The sequence below is a fragment of the Globicephala melas genome, chromosome 8 (genome assembly GCF_963455315.2).
Source record: "Globicephala melas chromosome 8, mGloMel1.2, whole genome shotgun sequence".
Taxonomy (NCBI): Eukaryota; Metazoa; Chordata; class Mammalia; order Artiodactyla; family Delphinidae; genus Globicephala; species Globicephala melas.
The window spans coordinates 19,045,384-19,064,972 of record NC_083321.1 but is presented as its reverse complement, the minus strand read 5'-3'; the positions used below and the strand labels follow the sequence as shown (position 1 = coordinate 19,064,972).

Genomic DNA, 19,589 nt, shown 5'->3' with positions numbered 1-19,589 from the left:
TAGTGTATATATGTCACTGCTACTCTCTCACTTCGTCCCAGCTTACCCTTCCCCCTCCGCATGTCCTGAAGTCCATTCTCTACGTCTGCATCTTGATTCTTGTCCTGCCCCTAGGTTCATCAGAACCATTTTTATTTTTTTTTAGAGTCCATACATATGTGTTTGCATATGGTATTTGTTTTTCTCTTTCTGACTTACTTCACTCTGTATGACAGATTCTAGGTCCATCCACCTCACTACAAATAACTCAATGTTGTTTCTTTTTGCGGCTGAGTAATATTCCATTGTATATATGTACCACATCTTCTTTACCCATTCGTCTGTCGATGGGCATTTAGGTTGCTTCCATGACCTGGCTATTGTAAATAGAGCTGCAATGAACATTGTGGTACATGTCTCTTCTTGAATTATGGTTTTCTGAGGGTATATGCCCAGTAGTGCGATTGCTGGGTCATATGGTAGCTCTATTTTTAGTTTTTTAAGGAACCTCCATACTGTTCTCCATAGTGGCTGTATCAATTTACATTCCCACCAATAGTGTAAGAGGGTTCCCTTTTCTGCACACTCTCTCTAGCATTTATTGTTTGTAGATTTTTTGATGATGGCCATTCTGACTGGTGTGAGGTGATACCTTATTGTGGTTTTGATTTGCAGTTCTCTAATGATTAGTGATATTGAGCATCCTTTCATGTGTTTGTTAGCAGTCTGTATATCTTCTTTGGAGACATGTCTATTTAGGTCTTCTGCACATTTTTGGATTGGGTTATTTGTTTTTCTGAAAATGAGCTGCATGAGCTGCTTGTATATTTTGGAGATTAGGTCCACCAGTACTGGAGTGACAGACAAAAATGGCATGAGACAAAAGCAAAGATCTCATACTCTTTCTTCAATCTTCCTCTCCTAGTTAATCTCTACTTCCTTATGTCTTAGCTCAAGCATTATATTTTGGGGAAATATTTCCACAAACGATTCCACCCCAAATGCAGGTAAGAGAATTTAACAGAGCAGTTAGTTCTGTCATGATATCTGCTTTGTATCCACCACACTAAAATACAGTTATCTCTCCAGGTCCTGTGCCCTAAAAGACTTGGAGCTACTTCATATAGAGAACATGCTTTAACCCATTTTGTCTCTCCATCAATTAGAAACAATGTGACACAAAACAGGCACTGAATTAATAAGTTGTTCTGAATGGGAGTCATCAATATCACAATAAGACTCATGATATCCATTCATTTGCTTTTACTGATTTTACCTCCATAGCTTTGTAAAATTGAAATATCCTCCAGAGGTTATTTTGTTTATCTCCCATCCTCTGCTGTCAGGCAGAAATCCACCCAGACAATGTCAGACAGATGGAGGTTGATCCTATCCTCTAAAAATAAAATGGAGTTACCACAGTAACCTATAAGAATCTGTGTATAGAGCATAATTTTTGGCAAGGATGTAAAGCACTTGTAAAATATAAACAGACCAATAAAAGCTGTTGTGAAAATGAATCCCTGTAAGTTGTCCATGTAAAAAAAAAACATGAATTATATAGTTGAAGCTGAAATAATGACCTAAATCTATTATTCTTATGAAAATAGACATGACCTATTTGAATATCTAAAACTTTTGTCACGAACTAGCCTAAATTCCATTGGGAGGGGGGAGAGGAAGACAGAGGTGAATATGGTTTCTTAAAGACTTTAGGATTAAGTGATTAAGCTTACTCTGTTGCCAATATAAAATTAAAAACAAAAAGAAATGTCCATTGACAGATGAGTGGATGAAGAAGATGTAGTGTATATATATATATATATATATATATATACACATACACATATATGTGTGTGTGTGTATAATATATAATAGACTATCACTCAGCCATAAAAAAGAATGAAATAATGCCTTTTGCAGCAACGTGGATGGACCTAGAGATTATCATACTAAGTGAAGCAAACCAGACAGAGAAAGACAACTATTATATGATATCACTTATATGTGGAATCTAAAAATAAAAAATGATAGAAGTGAACTTATATACAAAACAGAAATAAACCCACAGACAGAGAAAACAAACTTATGGTTACCAAAGGGGAAAGGGGGGGCAGGGATAAATTAGGAGTTAGGGATTAACAATATACATGCTACTATATATAACACAGATAACCAACAAGGACCTACTGTATAGCACAGGGAACTACACTCAATATTTTGTAATAACCTATAAGGGAAAAGAATCTGAAAAAGAATATATATATATATATAATATATATATATATGTCTGTATATAACTGAATCACTTTGCTATATACCTGAAACTAACACAACATTGTAAATCAACTATACTTCAATAAAAAAGATTTATGTACATTAAAAAATAAAGAAAAACAAATATATATACATGTGTATATATATATATATATATATATGTATATAAAATCTACAAGGAAGGTGGAATTTTCCTATAAAAATGAAGATTCCAACACAGTAGGTTCTATTGTTCTTTGTCCCACCTTTCTCAAGAGTTTCTAGCCACCCATATGTGAGGTAATGAATGGTAACATCCAGAAGTGTGATATCTGAGTGAAGCTACATAATTAGCGGAGGATACATATGTTCTAATTAGGTGTAGGAACCCCTCCTCCATCTCTAGTTTCTGGAGAACTCCCTTCTCCATAACAAACCCTAGACATGCTCTGTAATTCTTACTGATTTAGATTCAAAATACTATACCTATAACATTGTTTACCACAGAAATGTTTTAAGCTCTATGCAATTGAATTGTACCAGAATTACATAATTTCTCCCCAACTACATGATCTAGAAGTTATTCATTCAGTTTTTAAAAAGAATGTCTTGAGGCTCAGAGAAATTCAGTGATTTGCCAGAAATCGTATGGTTATTAAGGGAAATGTTGACTTGGGTATTTAAGTTCAAAACACCTGACTCAAAGTCCAGCACTCATTCCATCATGACTCAGACTACCAGCCTATGCTATCAGCAAACAAATTTAGGCTAGATCAGTATCAGGCCAATAAATTAACTCCTTCTTTTGTTCTGATATACACAACAAAACAGAACTCTATGTATTTCCTGAGAGCAATTTTCAGCAATGCCTCAAATCTACCACAATGAGGTGTTAAACTCCACTCAACTGTGGACGATGGTTGCTGCCCTGACAAACGGCAAGGGTTGTTGCCAGTAATATTTCGCTAGTGCAGAGTCCGCTCCAAGCTTATATCTCCCCTATGCCCAATGGGATGGAAAGTCATTTACAAACTTTCCTGTAACAGTAATAATCCTGCTTATGCTTGAAACTGGCTTAAGGCCAGTCACAAACCATTTCTCCTTAGTTCTTGGTCAGATTCCACAGAGTTTACATAGAACATGTATAGTGAGTCAGTCTTGTATTGTTACGTTGCACAGGGCAATGGGTCTAAGAAATCTGGGTTCTAGTTTGGTATCTGGTCCTAATAAGCTCTATGATTTTGGGAAAATTCATCTCTGAGCCTCAGTTTTTAAGGATGTAGCAAAAAGGACAGGGCTAAATTCCCTTCCTCCTGGAATGTGGTTTATTTCACATATGTGTGCATACACACACACACACACACACACACACACACACACACCACAGACACTGCCCTTACTGCATTTGAATAGTTACTTAAATGCCTATTAGCTCAGCAGGTATCTATTTAGAACTAGGGAAATAGCAGTTCTCTGATTTTACAGTCTTTTATCTCAGGGTTCTGGAGGACCTTATATCATTTTTTAACTTGAGTCTCACATCCCCCATTACTGAAAAGTGAGACCTCAAAGGCTGTTACTCTGCCATCGCCCATATGGTACCACCATTTGAAATTAACACTGGAACACAGTACACTAAGAACCGAATGGGGAAGCTGGGAGAGAGAGCTATGTAATTTTTGTGGTGGGGATCTCTGGCAGATGAAGTTGTTTTTAAAATTGAGGCTAATTTAAATATATAGTAAATCAATGATCTCTCCTCCTCTCCCTCCTCCCAATGGATTATCAGACCCTGTAAAACTCACCCTATATTTATCTTTTAAACTACCTAAGCAGGTGATGCTCTTTGAAGATGATGATTATGATGATGACAGTTTTCAGCCTGCCTACATCTCTATTCTCTCCTTTCCAAAATACATCTTCTCCGCAAAGTTAGAATTAGGTCAATGAATTTATCATTGACACTAGTCCCCTCAAAATATTTATGCACATATCTGGTTCAAAAAGTCATAGAGCTGAAGCATGCGTTTGTTTGTTTCCTGGAAGGAGAGGAGAGAGGAGAAAGGTATAAAGTCTTAGGTTGATAGAGGCTTTGCAACTTCTCATTTGAATGCAGGATCATTTCCCTGCATTCTCGAGTCAATTATTCCTTGTTGAGAGCAGAGGGTTACATAAACTGTAGAAACAAAGGGTGCCAAAAAGAGAAGGAAAGAGTATAAGAATACCAAGAGAAAAAAGTACCACAGAATATCATAGATTTCTCAGAGACTTAAGCAGATGCTTATTTTGTTCAGAGCTATCCACCTCGAAAGGGGCAGAGACAGGAAGCCAGGAAACTGATAACCTTTTTCAGGTCAGTTTGTTCATCTGTAAAAGGTAGTAATTGAACTTGAAGGTCCCACCCACATCAACTATTACTGGAAGCAGTGACACCAGGAGCCACCCACTATCACCCACTGAGAAAAATGAGATCCATAAATCGAAGTGCCCGGACACAGAAAGCCAAGTTTATGTCTGGCCGGGACTGAGTTGGTTTTAAAAACATATGCCTCCTCGTATTGGCTCCCTTTTCTCTCTTAAGAAGAAAATAAGCTGGGCTTTGTGTATATGTACGAGTGTTAGTATCATATTTTTAACATAACATTAAAGAAAATATCAATAAGTAAATAATCTGCTAAGTATGTTTTCAAAATGCAGCTGTGGAAGAAATTTTACCTAAAAATGACTGATTCCCAACTGTGTATTGTTCTGAATAAAGAAAATTATTCATTTAAAAAATATCATAGATTTCTAAGCATGGTTATTTGAAAAATAAGAAATTTTTTCTTATTCTTTATTCATGTTCTGAAATAGAACATGAATTTTTCATTTCAAAGAAAATTTAAAGATATGCTACAATAGGGACAAAGAACTACCGCTCAGGGTAGACCTGCCACCTGCAAGGTAGAGAGCATGATGAGTCATATGCAACCCCACATAATCCAGATAGCAACCTGCATGATAGGTTTATGAGTGCTGTTTTGCAAAAGAGAAAACTGAGGCAGAGAGTTGTGGTAGGTAAAAGAAGAGAAAGGAGGATTGGAAGCCATCTTTCGGACTCCAGAATCCCCATGCAGCAACCAGAAGCTCTTTCTTTTTCTAGTAAGTCATATCTCACAGCTCATCCTTCTCTCGTCTCCTTCAATCATCTCTTCTAAATAAAGGCCTATTAAACCATCTCAACTAAGCAATACCGGAAAGGCTATGATATTTCCTGGGCAACCTCCAAGTGTGAAACATTTCATTCTTCCATTGGGGCAAATCTAATTGAATTTTGATCCCCATATTTACCCAGACAAATTGGCAAAGCAGAATAGAGTTTGGACTTCATTCCAAGGAAACTACAACACGCATTGTGACTTGCAGCCTTTTTATGACAGTCTTACTTCAAAGTGAAACAAATCCCTCTCAGGGGAGGGGAAAGCACAGGTAATAAACTTTTCCTTTACTTCTATGCTGAAAGCTATGGTGTACACATAAGCCTACATTCATCTGGTTTATAGAAAGCAAGAATACGTGCAACACAATGACTAGCAGTAATATCTTCCTAAAGCGCTTCTTCATGAGTTATAATCATCTGCTAACAACGATCCTTTACTTGTGTGGTGATGCTCACAAACTATCCTTTCAAATGCATGACTCTTGTCTACACTTGAGAAGTTTGTATTTGTGAATCACAAGCTCTTCCTTTGATCTAGTTTTTCCTTCTCCCATCTTATAAATATGATAACATACTGATAAAGGATGAAGTAAGTACCATTGTCATGCTCCCCTTGGCATTCTGGGAAGTGATCTGGTTTAGGGTGGCTGCACAGACCAATAGACATGCATTTAGCAATGACATGACTGTTTGCTAACAATGCTGGGCCGTCATGCCAGCTCAGGACACACAGGTGAAAAAAAGATGTGAAATATTAAGGCACACCAAAGTTTCAATTCTTTCAAAAGAGAAGGAAAATGTAGTCACGTGGGAGCTAAGGAAATAACAATCCATTTACTTAAGAAATATTCAAAGCAAATTTAATCTTCTGTTTTTCTACTCCTTTGAGGAATAACTGTCTTCTTTATCTATTTCTTCCCCTCCAAGCAGCCTTTTCCTCTGTATATATTGCGCTATTCCATTAAAAACCCCACATTTTAAAGACATAGTTAAACTTTTCATTTCAACCTACAGTTTATATTATTAACTCCACTGCACATATTTGCCAGGATATAAAACTATTTTAAAATACATTTAAAAAATGAAAGAAGGAAAAAAGAAAACTGTTATAGTTCTTCTTCCAGTGATTTTTCTTAGGAACTTAGAAACATTTCCCCAGGTTCAGGGAGGTTTAGGATTGTATATGCTCACAGATTTTTTAAAAAATACACCCTACAAGGGAGAATAGGATTCACCACTTACTGTGGACCTACTATGTTCCAGACAGTTTTGCACTTATGCTTATGAATTAATAAATGACTCTTTAAAGAGCATGGACCAGAAAGAAATTTCAGGAACACTCAGGATATGATCAGGGCGAACTCATGATATCTTTCATTATTGTGATGTCGATTATCTCTTTTCAATGACTAATAACAACGAAAAACATACTTCTTCATAAATATGAACTGCAGTATGAATCTTCCATCCATATCCTGAGCATTTGGACATTTGAAAAGGACTCTGGGATTCATAGCTGGCACTACCTTTAGAAGCAAAAAATATCAGTGACGGGAGGGAAAGAGAAATTCAAGTATATCAATGTGGAAATGTGTATGAGGATGTTTTTGAAGTTCCTAGATCAATAGAATTTAAAATTAGTATTCCATGTTAAAGAGAAACATTCTCCACTCACAGAAAAAGGGACAACCTACTGACAACACTTAATAACCAAGTCACTGACTTAATTTTCTGAGCTTTCTCTGTAAGCACTGCTGCCTAGCAACTTGAAATTGTTTTCTTATCCTGCTAATTTTCGGCATTAGGGTTCTGTGTGTATGTGTTTACCTAAAAGGGAAAGAAAAAAAAATGGCAGGGGATAGGGCGGATTTGATGACCTACAGGCTGTGAGCTGTAGGCAGGCACTGAACATCGACTGAGACTTTGAGACTTCAGTTGGGGTGATGTTGTGGTTGATCGTACACTTAACAAGGCTTAGACATATAGGAGGAGAAATGATTTTTGTTAGAGGAAGGAACATAATGAATTTATTTTAGTAAGAATGAATTTGAGTGGTCTATGGAACCTCTACCTACAGATTGCCATAAGTCAGATGAAAATAGGGTTCCGGGGTAAGTGAAAGTGATAGCAATTACTGATAATCATTTGGTTGTCTTTAGCATGTAGGTGGTAGATGAAGACAAGAGGGTGAATAAAAAATAGATACTTAGAAAGAAATGCTCCTTTACATTTCCTCTATTTAATTTCTATCTTCTCTAGTTTAATGATACGCAAATATGTACATAATAATTAACCAGATGTTATCTAGGAGAATGGATGTGTTCTTACTTTAAAAGGATGTACTGCACATTGTTCACATCATTTTCATTGCAGTTACTTGCTTTCTTGTTTGTTCTCCTACCAGACTGTAAGATTCTTAAGGACAGGTTACAGTCGTTGGCACGAAGTAGAGACCCAGTAAATATTTGTTTAAATAATGAATAAAGAAATAAGTGAGTAAATGAGAGGAATCAGGATATAGAAACTGTGCCAGAATCTCAACTCATGTGAAAGTCGTATCTTCAGGGCTAACATATTTAACTTTTGAATATCACTGTGCAACCATTTTTGTCATAATAATCAATAGCTAATATAGTGTATGTATGTGCATATGTGTACATTTGTATCTGTGTATGTAATCTTATATCAAATTATCAACATACATAAATTTATAATAAACCATATAGTCAGTGTGTGATAAAATTATATCTGATTATATATATGCATATTTAAAATATATTAAATATTACATGTTAGGTGCGAAATCAAGCACTTTGTCTAAATGAACTCATTTAATTCTCCCAATCACCCCATGAGAAAGCAAGCATTATACCTATTTGAGCCACATATTTTAGAAATATACATATATAGACCATTGACTAGATTTTATAGATTAGATGTTCAAGATAGAATGTCCAGGGGCTTCCCTGGTGGCGCAGTGGTTGAGAATCTGCCTGCCAATGCAGGGGACACGGGTTCGAGCCCTGGTCTTGGAAGATCCCACATGCCGCGGAGCGGCTAGGCCCGTGAGCCATGGCCGCTGAGCCTGCGCGTCCAGAGCCTGTGCTCCGCGATAGTGAGAGGCCCGCGCACTGTGATGAAGAATGGCTCCCGCTCGCTGCAACTAGAGAAAGCCCTCACGCAGAAACGAAGACCCAACACAACCATAAATAAATAAATTAATTAAAAAAAAACAAGATAGAATGTCCAATTTTCTAAATATGTCATTCAAGCCTCTACACAGCTGGGTTGTGTGTATACATATTTAATATTTACACAATTCACATGGCATATATCTTGCATGCATAGATGTAGGTAAATATCTTATTTTTAAAAAGTTTTATATTTTTTTATCAGTAGTTAAAAACAAGAACTGATAAGTCAACATTTTTATATCTCCCCAATAATGCAAAGAGCAAAATGGAAGACCACTTCTACTAAATTTTAACTTTCTCTGTAAGATAAAACAAATAAGATTTTCTATTATGCATGATGGCTTATCAAGGTAGAAATTTCATACTGCCAATAAATTAAGGTACATCAACTTAGACCAAAGTCCTGTCTGTAGAGACAGTGGCAGCCGGAGGCGGGTGGGTAGGGGTGGGAGGGGTAAAAATCACTTGTTATGAAAATTTGCTGATTAAATGTAATAACAGATAGTTTTTAAGCATTATACAAATACAACCTCATTTTTATTATTGCTGTACATTTGTATTTTTGTTCACTTGGAAATAGACAATTCATCAATTGTAATCCTCTGGAATGTAGCCAAGAACAAGGTAGAAGGTAAACAAGCCAAAACAGCCAAAATCAATCTTTCCAAGTCCCCAAACTAAATGCCACCTTCCTCTCACAGAGAATTTCTAGGTCTTATTTCCCAGAGACTGTTTATTTATATTAGAGACATAATTTGAATGGCTTTCACCACATCTTGACCGAACCACTGCAGTAGCATTTTAACTGGTGTCTCTGCCTCCATTCTTTCCTACTTTTTAGCCATTCTTCAGATGAAACTCTATCATACCAACAAGCTTAAACTTCCTAGTGGCTCATCATTGTCTATTAAATAAAGTCAATCTTTTACGTGCTTTAGAAGACCACGTATGATTGAGCCCTTGGCTATCTTTCTAGCCTAATCAATACTACTACAAACTGGGATGTTTTTTCCAGTCTCTAGCCATACTGGGCTTTAAAAAATGCCTTCATTTAGTGCCATGCCCTTTCCAAAACCAAGACCTTTACACATGCTGTTGCATCTGCTTGTAATGCTTGTTCTCTTTGCCTTGCTAATGCTCACTCACTTTCCAGATTGCCACTTGATGATCAATTCCCCATGAAGGCCTGTCTTATATCCCATGCTAAAAGGGTTTGCCCTTAACTATAGCAACGGATACCCCTCAGTCTGGACATGGATCATATTTGAACTAAATAATTATTTAACTGGTATTATGTCTTCAATGTTTTCCTCTGCTAAATCGTAAACTCCAAGAAAAGACTGTTTAGTTTGGGCCACGAATATACCTTAGAGAGCATAGCACATAGTGTGTTCAATAAATACTGAGCAACTAATCAAATGCAGATAGTTAGAAAAGTCAAGAAAAGGTAGAGACTACAGGAGTCAGACAGCTGATATTTTGATAAGAAGGAAGCAAAAACAATATTTTTTAAAGAGCTGAGAAAAGAATGAAACAGTCTAGCGGCCTACAGTAAGAAAAATCCTCATACCGCAATAGTTTTAAAAGCTTCATGTATGATAATCCAGTACAAGAAACAATAGCACGATGACAAAGCTCCTGACTGAATAATGAAATGTTAAAGGGTATTTAGTACTCATTTTTTAAAAAAAGCAAGAGATTTAAAAATATAATTTTAGAGCAATTTTCATTACTCTAATTGTTAAAAAAAAAAAACCCAGTGGGCTGGCATTTGGAAAGGTAAGGTTCAAAATTAATATACATGTTGTGCCTTATCTAACAATGTTAAGTAAATGAATAATAAGAGCTAACAACTGTCTGCTTCTAAGTGATGGACACTGTTCTAAGTAGTTTATATTTATACTCTCATTTAAACCTCATAGAAACTCTAGAAGATACACATTCCTTACACCCTCATCTGATAGATGCAGGAACTGAGACACAGAGAGTTCTAGGTATTTGTTCAAGGTCACACAGTTAATAGGTAGACAATAAGACTGAAAACAAAGCTGTCTGATCTGGTGGCAGTTCTTTCTAACACCTGCTCAACAGCAGTCTTTGAGGGTCTCAAAAGACAATACTAACTTGGATTATTTAACCAAAGTTTATCATTTTTTCAGCTAAAATTATTGACCATCTATGAATGTCAGGGACAATTCTAATCACTTTGTATACATTCTCTCATTTCATCTCCAGAACAACCTGTAGGGTAAGTATTATCATTACTTTCAATTTAAAAGTAATTAAATTAAGGCTTAGAAAGCTTGAACTCCCAAGATCAAGCCATAAGCCAGAATTGAACCCAGGTCTACTGACTCCAAAGACTGAGGTCTTTATTACATAAGGTCACTTAACTAATAAGAGAGGACTCTTTTGTACAAGATCAATCTTGGTGATATTAGTTTTTGGTCTGGATAATATTGAGTTGGCCTAAAAGTGCCTTTGGTTTTTACATAAAAATAAAAGCCACATTTTTCATTTTCACCTAGAACTTTATTGAACAAGGTATTTGCCCTTTTGTTCCACTACCTTCTGCCATTTTTCAGGCAACTGCATAATTCCATCTTCCCAAAACTATCTTTTTGAGCAAAGAACTGTTCCAGGTGCCTTTTGAAGTCTTCCAGGGAATTGAAATTTTTTTCCATTAAGAGAATTTTGTAAAGACCGAAATAAACGGAAATCCAAAAGTTCAATGTCTGGTGATTACAGCAGATGAATCAGAACTTCCCAGCCAAGCTGTAACAGTTTTTGCCTGGTCATCAAAGAAACATATGGTCTTGTGTTATCCTGATGGAAGATTATGCATTTTCTGTTGACTAATTCTGGGCGCTTATCTTCGAGGGCTGCTTTCAACTGGTCTAATTGGGAGCAGTACTTGTTGGAATTAATTGTTTGGTTTTCTGGAAGGAGCTCGTAATGGAGGACTCCCTTCTGATCCCACCATATACATAACATCACCTTCTTTGGATGAAGACCAGCCTTTGCTGTGGTTGGTGGTGGTTCATTTTGCTTGCCCCACGATCTTTTCCATTCTACATTATTGTACAGTATCCACTTTTCATCGCCCATCACAATTTGTTTTAAAAATAGAATGTTTTCATTACATTTAAGTAGAGAATCTCATGTGGAAATACGGTCAAGAAGGTCTTTTTCACTTAACTTATGTGGAACCCAAACATCAAAGCAATTAACATAACCAAGCTGGTGCGAAAGATTTTCAATGCTTGATTTGGATATTTTGAGTATGTCGGCTATCTCCCGAGTGGTATAAGGTTGATTGCTCTCTATTAATGTCTCCATTCGATCGCTATCAACTTCAACTGGTCCACCCAACAGTAGAGCATCGTCAGTGAGAAATCTCCAGCATGAAACTTCGCAAACCACCTTTGACACGTTCAATCAGACACAGCACCTTCTCCATACACGGCACAAGTATTTTTTGTTTGTTTCAGTTGCATTTTTACCTTTCTTGAAATAATAAAGCATAATAGGCCAAAAATGTTGCCTTTTTCCTTCCATCTTCAATATTAAAATGACTACACAAAAATTCACTGATCTTGATAGTCTTTTTTTTTTTTTTTTTTTTTTGCGGTACGCGGGCCTCTCACTGCTGTGGCCTCTCCCGGTGCGGAGCACAGGCTCCGGACGCACAGGCTCAGCGGCCATGGCTCACGGGCCCAGCCGCTCCACGGCATGTGGGATCTTCCCAGACCGGGGCACGAACCCGTGTCCCCTGCATTGGCAGGCGAACTCTCAACCACTGCGCCACCAGGGAAGCCCGATAAGTCTTTTTTTAAATGCAGGCTGATATGACAGCTGTCACATACAAGCTAACCAAATTGTTTCGAATGAAGTTAAAGACAACTAAGTGCTACTAGAGCCATCTTACAGAAGAAAACGAATGAAAGCCAACCCAGTACTTGGCGTTGCCCTATGCATTGTAGGATGGTTTAGCACATCTCTGGCTCTACCCCTCCTCCCAGTCATGACAGCAAAATTTCTCCAGACTTTGCCAATTGTCTCCTAGGTGAGGAGGCAAAAGTGTTCCTGATTGAGAACCACTGCACTAGATAGTAAATTTTTGCTATGGATACTTATGAATAAAAGCCAAAGGTATTCCTACTGCTTAATCTGTATCTCCAAACTTTATTCCAACAACAGTACTTTTGTTAAAGTATACATTTTTTATGCAAGTTAAAATACAAAGTTTAGGGGCTTCCCTGGTGGCGCAGTGGTTGCGAGTCCGCGTGCCGATGCAGGGGACACGGGTTCGTGCCCCGGTCCGAGAGGATCCCACATGCCGCGGAGCGGCTGGGCCCGTGAGCCATGGCCACTGAGCCTGCGCGTCCGGAGCCTGTGCTCCGCAATGGGAGAGGCCACAACAGTGAGAGGCCCGCGTACCGCAAAAAAAAAAAAACCCCAAAAACAAAAAAGGAATTTAAATTCACACAAGTTAGAGAAATGAACATCCTTATCACATCTGAGTGTTAGGAGTTGTAATGAAGGATCACTTAATGGGTAAATGACTTGATACAGAAACACGTTTTTAAGGCAGTTTGAAATCCTTTCTCTCTTTCCCCTCCCCGATTCATGTTACCTTCTGAAATGCTAAGTTCCATATGCTAAGGGGAGGTGTTTATATAAAACATGATCCTTTCTTCTGCAGATTCCAACAAAGTAGGCCCAATGGGAAAAAAAATCAAAGTTTGAGAGAAGTAACAGCTAAAATGCCACCCTGATATGTCCTCCCTTCCCTCCAACAATCTCACTCAAGCTCTAAGCATTAGCCTAAATTCCAAAGAATGATATTGTAATCTCAGCACTCTGTTAGTCAAATTACACTAAACTATGTCTCTTTGCTTTTGCTCTCCGTTTATAGACCTACAATATGACAAAGACTTTGCCTCGAGCTATCCTCCGGCCTTCACGTACAAATGGCCATGTTCCAAGTTCTTCCCCTTCACGAAGTCTTCCTAACTCCCTTCCCAGCAGAGCCGATTTCTATTTCTTTGAGATCTCTAACATGATAGATCTTTTTAAGCTCAGTCTGCCTTGTATTTGGTTATTATGTCTGTCTACCCTGTCAGTTTGTTTGAAGGTAAACTGAGGGTCCCTGGGACCTAATTTCAGGATCCTTAGGCTCCTCCCAGAGCCTACTCCACTGCTTTGTAACCTAGTGCTTAGTAAATATGTATTTAACTAAGGTGAAAATATCAAAAAGAGAGGAACTTCTCACATGGTTTCTTCCTGTTTCACATTTACGTTAGAGAAGTGAGTGACCCAAGTCAATGTAAATACACAACGTGCCAAGGGAAAGTAGAGAGCTCAGACAACCAATCACATATCTGAGATTCTTAAGGCAGAATTCAATGACCTCTATTAGACAAGGCCTGCTAAAGGAACAGAAAGAACTCAACTGCCTTCCTCGTGTGTTGGCTCCCTGGATCTTGTTTATTCTTAATTGTGTTGTATATAAACCTCTCTCTAGCTGCTATCTTTCAGCCAGAAACCTCAACTAATAGGAACAGAAGCTTTTCTCAACACTTAATAAATGCAGAATATTCCTATATTGTATGGCAAGCGGGGACCTTAACCAGGCTAGTGGTATTCCCTGGATATGTGAATCCCCTGGATATGTGAATCCCAACAGATGCGTGGACACATTGATTTCTTTCCCAGTAAGACACTCAGTTCACTTTGGGCTATGCCTGTTGCTCTGATAGAGCAGGATCTTGCTATTCAAAGTGTTGCAGAGCATCAGAAGGAAGATTTCTGGAAATACAGACTTGCAGACCTCACACCAGGCCTAATGAATCAGAGTTTGCATTTGAACAATATCCTCAAACAACTCAAATGTACAGAACATTTGAAGAAGCATGAGCCTTGGATATTCCAGCAGCAACATTTCATTTGCATCCTGGTAGTCTCTTTGTTCTAAGCCGTGATTTTAATGTAAAAATAAAATATTTGCTTCTCACACCCTCTCCTTCTCAACCCTTCACAGTGTTCTATACATCCATCCGTTTGCTTTAACAGGCAGTATAAACAGAAAAAAAAGATTTCTGTGATGCTTTGTTGTACACATTTCTTTCATATACATTACCTCATTTGATCCTTATAATACCCCTGTAAACACTACTGTATATAACTTGTCAAATGTCATCTAGGTAATAAATGCCTGTAAATCTACATGCCCAATGGTGTGAAGATGCTTCTCCCTATAACAAACTCTTCATATCTCAGAATTCTCTGCATTATAAGCAGTACTTTGAAAATAAAGTTCACATGTTTCACAGAGGAGAATGGATATTTAATGTACCTGACAGATGGAATTTGAAAACACTAGAAAGACGCATCATGACTTTAGGGGAAACAAACAGAAAAGGGATGTTACATTTCATGCTCCTCCTACCTACTCACCCCCCTAACCCGTACCCTGACCCTAACCCATACCCTAACCCGTACCCTAACCCTAACCCGTACCCTGACCCTAACCTGTACCCTAACCCATACCCTAACCCTAACCCGTACCCTAACCCATACCCGTACCCTAATCCTAACCCGTACCCTAACCCCCAAATTCCATGGAGACAATGACTTGAAACCCCAGATCTATCTTACTCTTGAGTCTTTTGCCCTTGCTGCTTCCATAACCCAGCTTATTTCATACAGAGACACAAAACATGCACCCTCCTGATGAAAGCTTTTATAGCTGCCATTACATAATGGATTTGCTGTCAGTTTGTCTAAAATGTGTCTGCTGAAGAAATGAGACGAAAAAAGAAAAGCCAATCCTTGTTTATAAACAAAAGAGTATTCTACTAACTAAAACCCAACTTGGGCGCTGTTATCCTGTATGGCATGACCTCTTCAGCATCCTTATTCATGTGACCTGAAGTTTTCAGCAATGAGTAAAAAGCAATGTAAGACAATAATAATAATAAAACATAGTACAGTTTTATGAAGCAGTCGTTTGTAGTGTTAGGATGCAACAGAGTAAATTATCAGTCATATTCAAAAGCAGGGTGCATTTTCAAAATGCTTAATCCAAATCTATGCCCTATACTGAGGGACGTATCTGTACACAATGCAAAATATGACCTAGAACTTTAGCCTTCATCAGAATGTTTGAACACTGTCATTTAGATACCAAAAGGCATTATTTTTGCATCTTGATTATCGCAAAGTGGAAATCACACTGGTAGTTAAGAGTCTCGAATTAAAAATCACAGAAGTAAAATATTAGAATAAGAAGGAATTTTGGAGAGACTGTGTAGACCTATCCCTTACTTCCATTTTATAGACTTGAAAAGAGAAGCCCAAAGAGGCCATGCAACTTACCGCAAGTTCCACTGTTGTCTGTCACTGACTAGCTGAGTAACTCTGGGTAAGTCCCCTCTCTCTCAGCCTCAGTTTGGTGATCTGCAAAATGAGGCGATTGGACCCGGTGATGTAAGATCCCATACAGCCTGAAAATGCCATTAACCCGCAAGACAAGGAGCCACAGCCTAGAACATTCCCCCCTGCCAAAAGCAACACACAGGAAGATGAAACGATATTGAAGTGGCACTTGGCCCTACTGGTGTTCAGGCTTGTTGATACTGCATCTCAGCTGGAGACTTCAGAACCTCAGAGGCTGCCGTGCCTACCACAGGCAGTCAGATCAGGAGAGAATGGCTATTGCCATATTCTTTGCCTGAGAAGTGTTGCAGCTGAAAATCAGTCCAGAGTGATGGTAAATCCTCCCCTGCCCCTTCCGAGGATCTGGTGACTCCCTCTGTCTGGGCTTTGCCTCAGGGATTTCTCCTCAAGGTTCCCTGGAGCCCTGGGAATCCAGCCCTTGACCTAACCCCAGACAAAGATGCATTTCCTCCTGGAAGGCTCCCCACCTGGACAAGTCATTCAAAATCAACCTTAAAAGGGACTTGAGGCTCCAGAGAGCTGCACATTTTAGCATCTTTTAATCAGCTGTCTGGCCTTGTCTAGTCTGTAGCGAAACCTTTTTATTTTATTACAATTTTATGACGTTAATAAGCGAAGAGTTGGTATGCTTAGTGAAAAAGGCAAATTCAGCCTTCGAACGGTGGACCTGTCATGATCACTGGTCGGACTTTAACTACATTCACTTATGCTTCTATTCCTCATTCTTATATAGTGAAGTATCATTGAAATAGCTTCTATTTATTTTTTACAATGAGTTTCCATCTTTCCTTTTTCTTTTTATTATTACTATTTTCTAATGTGCAATCAGAAAGTCAGGCAATGGTTTAGGTTTTTTAAAGGACATTTACATATAACAACTTAACAAGGCAGAACCAGATATTATGTATGCAGAAGTGGACACTGACAATGACCCTATCAATGAAGCCAATCACTAAACCAAAGTTTAATTGATTGGCCTCAATTTAATGATGTACACCAGTGAACCTGAAGCATTGTGTCCTGTTAGCAGTAACACATTTCAGGAAAGCTAGTATCTACATCTAAATAATTGTAGACAAAATGTGGTCAACCAAGAGAAGAATAATTTCATAAATGAAGTCTAATCCAATAAATATCTAGCACTATTATCATTATCTGTTACTTACAGAGTGCTTATTATGTGTTGGTCACTCTCCTAAACACTTTACATGATTGCACAGTTTTATAAATTTACTTATTTATTTATTTATTTTTATTTTTGGCTGCGTTGGGTCTTCGTTGCTTTGCGCAGGCTCTCTCTAGTTGCGGCGAGCGGTGGCTTCTCTTGTTGCCAAGCGCGGGCTGTAGGCACATGAGCTTCAGTAGTTGTGGTGCGTGGGCTCAGTAGTTGTGGCTAGCGGGTTCTAGAGCGCAGGCTCAGTAGTTGTGGCGCACGGGCTTAGTTGCTCCACAGCATGTGGAATCTTCCCAGACCAGGGCTCAAACCCGTGTCCCCTGCACTGGCAGGCAGATTCTTAACCACTGTGCCACCAGGGAAGTTGCCGATTGCACAGTTTTAATCTCACAGAAACATTGGGATGTTAACCCTATCGGAAGACTTGGTGACAGGAGAGTCAAATAATGGCCTCGAAGAAGGGTTATCTTGTTGCAAACATGATCACAAAATTTTAATTGGCCTTATTAGGCAAAACCAAGAATGAAAGGTACAGGGAAACCTAGTTTGGCTCAAGTACCATCTGTAGGAACTGAACAGCAGATATTGTGTGCCTACAGGGAGACTGTTTATTGGTAAAGTACTCAGCATCACGGTTCTGTGGCCAGCTCTCAGAGGTGCTATAGTAAGGGATTCTGACAATGCATGAAAGTATTGGAGGAGCTCTAAGGACCTGCCAGCCCTGGAATTCTGGATAAAAATAATATTGTGAACATTGAGGGCATAGCTATACAAATAAACAAATGAATCAATACATGGATGAACAATCTTAGAAATTTATACTTGTATGTGTCTCGGTTAAAGTACTCATGCTACCTTGTGTGAATTCTCTGCACAGCCTTTCATCTTCACTTCTTTTAGATTAGAAATTCATTGAATCTTGACTCACCACATACTAAATATTAACTTTGGGAAAAGTGTTCATTTTCCTCTTCTATAATAATTGAACCTCTCCTACAGGGTTGTCATAAGGAATATATTAGATTGCATATGTAAAGGATTTAGCCCAGTGCCTGGCACTAGTAAGCAACAAATAAAATTAAATAGAGCTTTTAATTAGTATTAATATCACCACTATTACTTACCACCTTTATTATTGTGATTATTACTAAGCCACAGATGAACATCTCAGGCTCAGCATCTTTGATTTTAGAGTCTAATAAACACCAACCAATAGCCATCTTTACATTCCAATAGATCAATCAAAACAGAAAAAGTTTATCTTCCAACCTGCCAATTTAAATTGAAGAGAGAGAAACAAGCCCATACTACCCAAGAGCTTATCAAAGAAGCAATTCAATAAAATGTTTCAGCATGCTGCTCTCTTAAATGAAAAAAGAATACGGAGTAAAGAAAAGAGAAGAAATAAAATATTTTATTCTAGTCTCTTAGAAGTGATTATTCTTTGAAGCTTGTTTCATGGATAACAGATGAACATACATTTCTATCTATAGTGAAGGAACTGTTATACACCTTTACAGTTAATTACTGTCTCCAACATTCCTATGATATTAATGTCAAATTCATTTGAATGTGGCTTCTGGAACAGAAGGACTGCTTGTTCACTTCCTTTGTTACTGTAATAACAACTGGATGGACTTTTAAATTGTATAGGTTCAAACTGATTTAAAAAGGAAAATTTCCTCACTGTGATTTACACCAGTATTTTTTCAAACAATTTTAGCATGGAGCGCTTCTTTTTATAGCATATCTTAGTTCCAATATAATACCTATCATTGGCTAAGGAAATACTTCATTCTTTGTGGAAGTACTGCAGTACCTTCCTAGAGTCTGAAAAGTAGGTAGAAAACCATCTTTCAATCCAAACACCTTATGTTATTGATGAGAAAAATGAATCCCCGAAAGGGAAAGTGATTTGACATTGTCTCACAGCTACTTGATGGCAAAAGTTAGAATTCAGGACTCATTCATTCAGCTCATGTTTATTGAAAGGCTTCCCTGTACTCATTCTGTACTAGGCTTCCTATATATATCACACTTATTATTTTTTAAAGTCATTCAATTTCCATTTGACAACTATTCACTTCGTATATCTACTAAGTGCAGACACTGTGTTTGGTACAGTGTGCTGAAATAAGTATAAGGAAGAGTTGCTATCTGTCAGGAGCATTTTAAATACTAGTTGGGAGTGTACATAAATATAGTAGTTGGTAGAATGTAGCTAATATCATAAGAAGGAAAGGAAATTTGACAGGAGTTAATGTAATAATTTCCTAGCTATATATATATCCCTCTATCTATTAACCAGTCACCAAATCTGTATTCA

At 37.9% G+C, this 19,589-nt stretch overlaps 1 protein-coding gene across 21 annotated transcripts in view; it reads right to left on the bottom strand.

Moving 5' to 3' along the window:
• The window catches only part of LRRC4C (leucine rich repeat containing 4C), a 1,216,832-nt gene that overhangs the window by 96,303 nt on the left and 1,100,940 nt on the right, over positions 1 to 19,589 (bottom strand). For 17 of the 21 annotated variants that reach the window (XM_060303337.1, XM_060303327.1, XM_060303330.1 and 14 more), the window contains one exon: positions 16,009 to 16,089. The exons of the other annotated variants lie outside the window; for them this stretch is intronic. The gene's annotated coding sequence lies outside the window, so the exon portion shown is untranslated. The remainder of the gene's footprint in view (positions 1 to 16,008; positions 16,090 to 19,589) is intronic. 21 annotated transcript variants of the gene reach the window in all.